We start from the raw sequence: 10,667 nt of genomic DNA, 5'->3' as shown, positions 1-10,667 counted from the left end.
GGCTTCTCATTGCGGTGGCTTCTCTTGTTGTGGAGCACGGGCTCTAGGTGAGTGGGCTTCAGTAGTTGTGGCACACGGCCTCAGTAGTTGTGGCTCGTGGGCTGTAGAGCGCAGGCTCAGTAGTTGTGGTGCACAGGCTTAGTTGCTCCGCGGCATGTGGGATCTTCCCAGACCAGGGCTCAAACCCATGTCCCCAGCACTGGCAGGCAGATTCTTAACCACTGTGCCACCAGGGAAGCCCCTGCACAAGGCTTTTGCTCATGGCCTGTAGCAACCTGAGCACACACCTCCCCAGGTTTTGCTGCTACATGCTTCCCTTAGGAAGGATTCAAGTAACCTGGAGAAGACACCTGAGTGGCCCCACCTCGAGCACATATCCACTCTGAGGTCAGGGGGCCAGGATGAATGCTGATAGTTGCTTTTGTTACCGAGTCTAAGCTCATACTGCTCGCTCCACGCAGGCCAACAGTTGAGAGACGAGTTGTTGGGGCAAGGGATAACAACTTTATTCAGAAAGCCAGCAAACTGGGAAGATGGTGGACTCATGCCCCAAACAACCATCTTGCTTGAGTTAGAATTCAGGCTCCTTCTATACCAGAAGGGGAAGGAGTAAAGTCAAACACTTCCTGGTTCCCATCAACCCCCGGAGGGGATGTGTTAATTTCTTCCTGCCTGCAGTCATTCACAGGTGGGCCTGGCCAGGATGTTTCCTGTGAGCTAAACAAAAGTATTTTAGCTTAATGCTCATTACCTGAGTAACAGGGTTCCCAGAGATGGGCCATTATGTATAATTTAAGCTTATAGGCAACATCCCTTTAGTGATTAACTTGTAATAGAATACAAAATGTTCTTCCCTGTTATACCTTTAGCACCCTAGTTTAGAGGGAGGGGAGAATCCTGGGTGCACAAGACCACATAGGGGAAGAGGCTCAAGAAGGAAGGCTGTTTAACCTGTAAGATGACTCATGGTTTAGGATGAGGACTGGGAACACCTGCTGGGCTTAGCAACAAAAGAGTCTTAGGTGTGCTTGGCAAGGGCAAGTCTGAGTGCTGGGGCAGAGACTGGCTTATACCTGGTGGGAGTGAGTGGGAGGTGAGGACATCGAGTCAATACATGAAGACCAAGACCTCTGACTCAGGAGGCACAGTTGTGAGAGCCAGGAGAGGGATGAGGAGGTAGCTGCAGGAGACGGGGTCAAGGAGGGGTTTTGTTTTTGTTTTTTGGATGGAGAGAGGTGAGTATGCTTGGATGCTGGGAGAGCCTGGAGAGAAGCAGAGGTTGAAGAAACAGGAGAGAGTAAGGAGGTGGGGAGGGAGGGCATCCGAGCATGGGGTGAGGGACAGATTAGAGCCTTGGCTGGAGCAGGCTCACGCCTTTTTCTGTGCTGGGGGAAAGGAGGAGGACCCGTGTGGATACGGTTGGTCTATAGGTCTGGTGGCTGTAGACGGGAGAGCGTTCTTCTCAGGCAGCTTTTATTTTCTTGGAGAGGTAGAATGAAAACAAGATGGAACTGGCTAGAAGGAGAGGAGAGAAAGTTGAGAAGGCTACCAGCATGAACAGCAGCAGAGAGACCGAAGCAGGGAAGAATGGGGACAGTCAGATTGGACTGGAGAACATGACTTTGCAGTGGCCTCATGCTGCTGGCTTGATTCACACCAGCAGAGCCCATCACAGGGTGTAGAGGTGGGAAAACAAGCAGGAGGGGCAGCGGGACAATGGGGGTATTGGTACGATGGAATTCATTCCAGTTTTATCTCAGCAAATATTTCTTACCCCTTGACAGTATATCAGGTGTGGTGTAGGGCCTGAGGATACATTGGCAAGCCAGGCAGATTCTGTTCCTGCCCTCGGAGAGCTTGCCCTATAGTAGGGAGGGCAGACATCAATTTATTTATTAAAAAAATTTTTTGAGGGTATAATTGATTTACAATGTTGTGTTAGTTTCAGGTGTACAGCAAAGTGAATCTGTTATACAAATACATATATCCATTCTTTTTAAGATTCTTTTCCCATATAGGTCATTATAGAGTATTGAGTAGAGTTCCCTGTGCTATAGAGTAGGTCCGTATTAGTTATATATTTCAGCGGTCCCCAACCTTTTTGGCACCAGGGACTGGTTTCGTGGAAGACAATTTCTCCATGGACCAGGGCGGGGGTGGGGGTGGTTTCGGGATGATTCAAACACATTACGTTTATTGTGCACTTTATTTCTATTATTACTACATTGTAATATATAATGAAATAATTATACAACTCACCATAATGCAGAATCAGTGGGAGCCCTGAGCTTGTTTTCCTGCAACTAGGTGGTCCCGTCGGGGGGTGATGGGAGACAGTGACACCCAAAGTGTGTTGCTTATGTCCAGTCTACTCCATAAGATGCAGCTTAATTGTCACTTGCCACCAACTGATAGGGTTTTGATATGAGTCTGCAAGCAATTGATTTATTATGGCCTCTGTGCAGTTAAACTTCTCTGCTAATGATGACCCGTGTTTGTAGCCGCTCCCCAGTGCTAGCATCACCGCCTCAGCTCCACCTCAGATCATCAGGCGTTAGACTCTCATAAGGAGTGCGCAACCTAGATCCCATGCCTGCGCAGTTCACAGTAGGGTTTGCACTCCTATGAGAATCTAATGCTACCAATGATCTGACAGGAGGTGGAGCTCAGGCCGTAATGCAAGCAATGGGGAGCGGCTGTAAGTACAGATTAAGCTTCACCTCCTGCTGTGCGGCCCATTTCCTAACAGGCCACAGACTGGTAGTGTGGGGGTTGGGGACACCTGGTCTATTTTATATATAGTAGTGTGTATGGGTCAATCCCAATCTTCCAAAGTATCCCTCTCCTCCCCGTGCCCCCCAGTTAACCATAAGTTTATTTTCTTTTTTTTTTTAGAATTTTATTTATTTTTTTATACAGCAGGTTCTTATTAGTTATCCATTTTATACATATTAGTGTATATATGTCAATCCCAATCTCCCAATTCATCACACCACACCCCCTCACCACTTTCCCCCCTTTGTGTCCATACATTTGTTCTCTACATCTGTGTCTCTATTTCTGCCCTGCAAACCAGTTCATCTGTACCAGTTTTCTAGGTTCCACATATATGCGTTAATATAGGATATTTGTTTTTCTCTTTCTGACGTTTCACTCTGTATGACAGTCTCTAGATCCATGCATGTCTCTACAAATGACCCAATTTAATTCCTTTTTATCACTGAGTAATATTCCATTGTATATATGTACCACATCTTTATCCATTCATCTGTCGATGGGCATTTAGGTTGCTTCCATGACCTGGCTATTGTAAATAGTGCTGCAATGAACACTGGGGCACATGTGTCTTTTTGAATTATGGTTTTCTCTGGGTGTATGCCCAGTAGTGGGATTGCTGGGTCATATGGTAATTCTATTTTTAGTTTTTTAAGGAACCTCCATACTGTTCTCCATAGTGGCTGTATCAATGTACATTCCCACCAACAGTGCAAGAGGGTTCCCTTTTCTCCACACCCTCTCCAACATTTATCATTTGTAGATATTCTGATGCTGCCCATTCTAACTGGTGTGAGGTGATCCCTCATTGTAGTTTTGAATTGCATTTCTCTAATAATTAGTGATGTTGAGCAGGTTTTCATGTGCTTCTTGGCCGTCTGTATGTCTTTTTTTTTTTTTTTTTTTTTTGCAGTATGTAGGCCTCTCACTGTTGTGGCCTCTCCTGTTGCAGAGCACAGGCTCTGGACGTGCAGGCTCAGTGGCCATGGCTCACGGGCCTAGCAGCTCCGTGGCATGTGGGATCTTCCCAGACTGGGGCACAAACCCGTGTCCCCTGCATTAGCAGGCAGACTCTCAACCACTGCGCCACCAGGGAAGCCCCCATCTGTATGTCTTTGGAGAAATGTCTGTTTAGGTCTTCTGCCCATTTTTTGATTGGGTTGTTTTTTTAAAATTGAACTGCATGAGTGGTTTATATATTTTGGAGATTAATCCTTTGTCCATTGATTTGTTTGCAAATATTTTCTCCCATTCTGAGGGTTGTCTTCTCATCTTATTTGTAGTTTCCTTTGCTGTGCAAAAGCTTTTAAGTTTCATTAGGTCCCATTTGTTTTCATTTCCATTACTCTAGGAGGTGGATCAAAAAACATCTTGCTGTGATTTATGTCAAAGGGTGTTCTTCCTATGTTTTCCTCTAAGAGTTTTATAGTGTCCTTTCTTACATTTAGGTCTCAAATCCATGTTGAGTTTATTTTTTGTGTATGGTGTTAGGGAGTGTTCTAATTTCATTCTTTTACATGTAGCTGTCCAGTTTTCCCAGCACCACTTATTGAAGAGACTGTCTTTTCGCCATTGTATATCCTTGCCTCCTTTGTCATAGATTAGTTGACCATAGGTTCATGGGTTTATCTCTGGGCTTTCTATCCTGTTCCATTGATCTATATTTCTGTTTTTGTGCAAGTACCATATTGTCTTGATTATTGTAGCTTTGTAGTATAGTCTGAAGTCAGGGAGTCTGATTCCTCCAGCTCCATTTTTTCCCCTCAAGACTGCTTTGGCTATTCGGGGTCTTTTGTGTCTCCATACAAATTTTAAAATGTTTTGTTCTAGTTCTGTAAAAAATGCCATTGGTGATTTGATAGGGATTGCATTGAATCTGTAGATTGCTTTGGGTAGTATAGTCATTTTCACAATATTGATTCTTCCAATCCAAGAACATGGTATATCTCTCCATCTGTTTGTATCAGCTTTAATTTCTTTCATCAGTGTCTTATAGTTTTCTGCATACAGGTCTTTTGTCTCCCTAGGTAGGTTTATTCCTAGATAGTTTATTGTTTTTGTTGCAATTGTAAATGGGAGTGCTTCCTTAATATTTCTTTCAGATTTTTCATCATTAGTATATAGGAATGCAAGAGATTTCTGTGCATTAATTTTGTATCCTGCAACTTTACCAAATTCATTGATTAGCTCTAGTAGTTTTCTGGTGGCATCTTTAGAATTCTCTATATATAGTATCATGTCATCTGCAAACAGTGACAGTTTTACTTCTTCTTTTCCAATTTGTATTCCTTTTATTTCTTTTTCTTTTCTGATTGCTGTGGCCAGAACTTCCAAAACTATGTTGAATAATAGTGGTGAGAGTGGACATCCTTGTCTTGTTCCTGATCTTAGAGGAAATGCTTTCAGTTTTCTGCCATTGAGAATGATGTTTGCTGTGGGTTTGTTGTACATGGCCTTTATTACGTTGAGGTAGGTTCTCTCTATGCCCACTTTCTGGAGAGTTTTTATCATAAATGGGTGTTGAATTTTGTCAGAAGCTTTTTCTGCATCTATTGAGATGATCATATGGTTTTTCTTCTTCAGTTTGTTAATATGGTGAGTCGCATTGATTGATTTGCCTATATTGAAGAATCCTTGCTTCCCTGGGATAAATCCCACTTGATCATGGTGTATGATTCTTTTAATGTGTTGTTGGATTCTGTTTGCTAGTATTTTGTTTAGGATTTTTGTATCTATATTCATCAGTTTTATTGGTCTGTAATTTTCTTTTTTTGTAGTACCTTTGTCTGGTTTTGGTATCAGGGTGATGGTGGCCTCATAGAATGAGTTTGGGAGTGTTCCTTCATCTGCAGTTTTTTGGAAGAGTTTGAGAAGGATGGGTGTTAGCTCTTCTCTAAATGTTTGATAGAATTCACCTGTGAAGCCATATGGTCCTGGACTTTTGTTTGCTGGAAGATTTTAAATCACAGGTTCAATTTCATTACTTGTGATTGGTCTGTTCATATTTTCTGTTTCTTCCTGGTTCAGTCTTGGAAGGTTATACCTTTCTAAGAATTTGTCCATTTCTTCCAGGTTGTCCATTTTATTAGCATAGAGTTGATTGTAGTAGTCTCTTAGGATACTTCTGCGGTGCCTGTTGTAACTTCTCCTTTTTCATTTCTAATTTTATTGATTTGAGTCCTCTCCCTCTTTTCTTGATGAGTCTGGCTAATCAATTTTGTTTATCTTCTCAAAGAACCAGCCTTTAGCTTTATTGATCTTTGCTATTGTTTTCTTTGTTTCTATTTCATTATTCCTGCTCTGATTTTTATGATTTCTTTCCTTCTACTAATTTTGGGTTTTGTTTGTTCTTCTTTCTCTAGTTCCTTTAGGTGTAAGGTTAGATTGTTTACTTAAGATTTTTCTTGTTTCTTGAGGTAGGCTTGTATTGCTATAAACTTCCCTCTTAGACCTGCTTTTGCTGCATCCCATAGGTTTCGGATCATCGTGTTTTCCTTATAATTTGTCTCTAGGTATTTTTGATTTCCTCTTTGATTTCTTTAGTGATCTCTTGGTTATTTAGTAACATATTGTTTAACCTCCATGTGTTTGTGTTTTTTACATTTTTTTCCTGTAATTGATTTCTAATCTCATAGCGTTGTGGTCAGAAAAGATGCTTGATATGATTTCAATTTTCTTAAGTTTACTGAGGCTTGATTTGTGACCGAAGATGTGATCTATCCTGGAGCATGTTCCATGTACACTTGAGGAGAAAGTGTAATCTGCTGGATGGAATGTCTTATAAATATCAATTAAATCTATCTGCTCTATTGTGTCATTTAAAGCTTGCATTTCCTTATTAATTTTCTGTTTAGATGATCTGTCCATTGGTGTAAGTGAGGTGTTAAAGTCCCCCACTATTATTGTGTTACTGTCAATTTCCTGTTTTATAGCTGTTAGCAGTTGCCTTATGTATTGAGGTGCTCCTATGTTGGGTGCATATATATTTATAATTGTAATATCTTCTTCTTGGATTGATCCCTTGATCATTATATAGTGTCCTTCCTTGTCTCTTGTAACATTCTTTATTTTAAAGTCTATTTTATCTGATATGAATATTGCTACTCCAGCTTTCTTTTGATTTCCATTTGCATGGACTATCTTTTTCCATCCCCTCACTTTCAGTCTGTATGTGTCCCTAGGTCTGAAGTGTGTCTCTTGTAGACAGTATATATATGGGTCTTGTTTTTGTATCCATTCAGTGAGCCTGTGTCTTTTGGTTGGAGCATTTAATCCATTCACATTTAAGGTAATTATCGATATGTATGTTCCTATTACCATTTTCTTAATTGTTATGTGTTTGTTTTTGTAGGTCCTTTTCTTCTCTTGTGTTTCCCACTTAGAGAAGTTCCTTTAGCATTTGCTGTAGAGCTGGTTTGGTGGTGCTGAATTCTCTTAGCTTTTGCTTGTCTGTAAAGCTTTTGATTTCTCCATTGAATCTGAATGAGATCCTTGCTGGGTAGAGTAATCTTGGTTGTAGGTTCTTCCCTTTCATCACTTTAAATATATCATGCCATTCCCTTCTGGCTTGTAAAATTTCTGCTGAGAAATCAGCTGTTAACCTTATGGGAGTTCCCTTGTATGTTATTTGCCATTTTTTCCTTGTTGCTTTCAATAATTTTTCTTTGTCTTTAATTTTTGTCAATTTGATTACTCTGTGTCTCAGTGTGTTTCTCCTTGGGTTTGTCCTGCTTGGGCCTCTCTGCGCTTCCTGTACTTGGGTGGCCATTTCCTTTCCCATGTTAGTGAAGTTTTGGACTATAATCTCTTCAAATATTTTGTCGGGTCCTTTCTCTCTCTCTTCTCCTTCTGGGACCCCTATAATGCAAATGTTGTTGCGTTTAATGTTGTCCCAGAGGTCTGTTAGGCTGTCTTCATTTCCTTTCATTGTTTTTTCTTTATTCTGCTCCGCGGCAGTGAATTCCACCATTCTGTCTTCCAGGTCTCTAATCCGTTCTTCTGCCTCAGTTATTCTGCTATTGATTCCTTCTAGTGTATTTTTCATTTTAGTTATTGTATTGTTCATCTCTATTCATTTGTTCTTTAATTCTTCTAGGTGTTTGTTCTTTAATTCTTCTAGGTCTTTGTTAAACATTTCTTGCATCTTCCAGATCTTTGCCTCCATTCTTTTTCCAAGGTCCTGGATCATCTTCACTATCATTATTCTGAATTCTTTTTCTGGAAGGTTTCCTATCTCCACTTCATTTAGTTGTTTTTCTGGGCTTTAATCTTGTTCCTTCATACGGTACATAGCCTCTGCCTTTTCATCTTGTCTATCTTTCTGTGAATGTGGTTTTTGTTCCACAGGCGTCAGGATTGTAGTTCTTCTTGCTTCTGCTGTCTGCCCTCTGGTGGATGAGGCTATCTAAAAGGCTTAAATTTTCTTTTAAAAAAAATTACTTATTTATTTTAAAAATTATTTATTTAGCTGCATTGGATCTTGTTTGCGGCAGGTGGGATCTTTCATTGCAGTGTGCAGACTCTCTAGTTGTGGTGCGTGAGCTCTAGAGTGCATGGGCTTAGTTGCCCCATGGCATGTGGGATCTTAGTTCCCTGATCAGAGATTTATGTGTCCCCTGAATCGGAAGGCAGATTCTTAACCATTGGACCACCAGGGAAGTCCCCATAAGTTTATTTTCTACATCTGTAACTCTATTTCAATTTTGTAGTTAAGTTCATTTGTAACCTTTTTTTAGATTCCACATATAAGTGATATCGTATGATATTAGACATCAATTTAGAAGCTCCCATGTGAGAGGAGGGTGGTGGTGGGGATTCTGTGGAGCCCGAATGTAGGCTGGATACAGATGGAAGGGAATGTAGGCAGGGCTGGCAGATTGGGAGAGGGTCACAGGATCAGGTCTGGAGGTGCCCGTGAGGTCAACAAACATGGGCAGATGTTGAGGGAGAGCGAAGTGAGAGGGCTGGGGTAGCTGCGGTTAGAGAGCGGGTTGACTCGTACCTGCCTCACCCTTTCCTCCTCTCCTCCTGTTACAATAACTGAACTGTACTTTTCCTGTCGAAGTCTGAGCCTCCATCTGGGCTCTGCACCCCATTCCCTCTGGCTCTCTTGGGGACCTTGACCTCCTTTCCCTTCTAGTGGTTTCATCTCACCACTTGTAAATATTCCCAAGCCTCTCTCATTATAAAAAAAAAAAATTGCTTGACTGCCCCCATTCTCTTGCAGCCAATACCCTTTAATTTTCTATTGTTCCCACAGCCACCATTTTCCAACCAGTTGTCTGCTCTTGCTATCTCCATTTGCTTGCCCTTCACTGTCCCTCACTTTGTTGGGACCTGGTTTCTGCACCCCATTCTCTACAGATGATATTCCTGCCATGGGTACCAATGACCATCTTTGTTAATCCAAAGAACACTTTTCAGTCTTTATGTGATTTGACCAATGTTTGGCACTGATGATCGCTTTCTCCTCTTCCTAGAAACTCTTCTAGAAACTTCTCTTGGCTTCCGTGACATCAACTTCCTCCTCTGTGACATTGTTTTCCCTTGGCTTCTATGATACCAGTTTATCCCACAAGCCCACTCCATTTGGTCTTTAAGCCTCCATCCTAGGGCATCTTCTCATCTCTCCCCCAAACAGTCTCTGTACAGTATTAGACAGTCTCAGGGCTTAAGTTACCACCTACCATAGAGGCCCAGATATAAGAAAAAAAACAAACTAAAAGCAATCCCCTACATTCCCAATAAGGAGACTCTCCAAAAAGTTTGCAGCCTAATTTGAATACATAAACTTTTAGTGTGGTTGAAGTACTGATGTACTTTATTAACTTAGTTTGCTATACATTAAAAAAATCACATATTATATAAGACATTGTAGTAAGACATTTTTTTTCTCCCCTCATATTTTATGAAGCAATTTTATTTAAACTTTTAACATTTCTCTTTAACACCTGGGTCAGTACCATTAGAGCTTTTGTTTGTTATCATTAACCTTTTATAGAACACACAAACTTTATTTTTGCCCAAGTTATTTGTGTCATAGTGCTTTCTGAATCTGTGTGTGATGCTGGAAACTTTATTCTTTGCCACAAAAACCTGATTGCATAATATTAGGTTGCGTAAACTAAAAAAAAAAAAAAAATCATCTGGTAGGTGTGTATTTGTCATCTCCACAACATAACCAATTTCTTTATTGTTCTTGAAGTGATTTTTTTTAGAAAGGCTTGCTTAAAAAGATGAATACTTGAAATTATAAGGTCATACCCCTAGGAATAATGATTGAATCTGTGTGAAATATCTTTGCCTCCATTTTTTTCTGATTCTACCAGCGACCTCCATGCATATCCAAAACTTCATTGATTGAGGTTGTTTCAGGCTAGCGAGTTTTCCCCAAAGAGCATTTTGTTGTTCAAAACGTGGTAATTGAGAGCCTGCCCCACAATTCAGGAAACTTTATAAGGACTGGAATATAAGACACATCTTTCCTACCTCAGAGATAATTTTGGAGCAAAATCTTATCTCATATTTAGATATTTTGCTGACAACTCCCAAATTGATACCTCCTGGCCAGGGCTTTTCCCTCTTATACCCAACAGCTTGCTAGATGTCTCCACCTGGGTGCCAGTCACTCAGTGGGTCAACGCATTTTTACTGAGTGCCTACTATGTGTCAAGCACTGTTCTGGGTGCTGGTGGCTAAAGGGGTGAACATGACAGAGTCCCTGTTTTCAAGGAGCTTATCCTATTAGGATGATACAGAGAATAAACATGTAAACAAATAAGAAAATTTCATATACTAGTAAATGCCATGAAGACGATAAAATGGGGTCATATGTTAGAGGGCGACTGTGTGGCCTGTGTGTTTCATAGGGGGTGGGTTGGCCACAAAGTGCC

Source organism: Hyperoodon ampullatus (assembly GCF_949752795.1).
Source record: "Hyperoodon ampullatus genome assembly, chromosome: 2".
Classification (NCBI taxonomy): Eukaryota; Metazoa; Chordata; class Mammalia; order Artiodactyla; family Ziphiidae; genus Hyperoodon; species Hyperoodon ampullatus.
Note: the sequence above shows the minus strand (reverse complement) of the source record.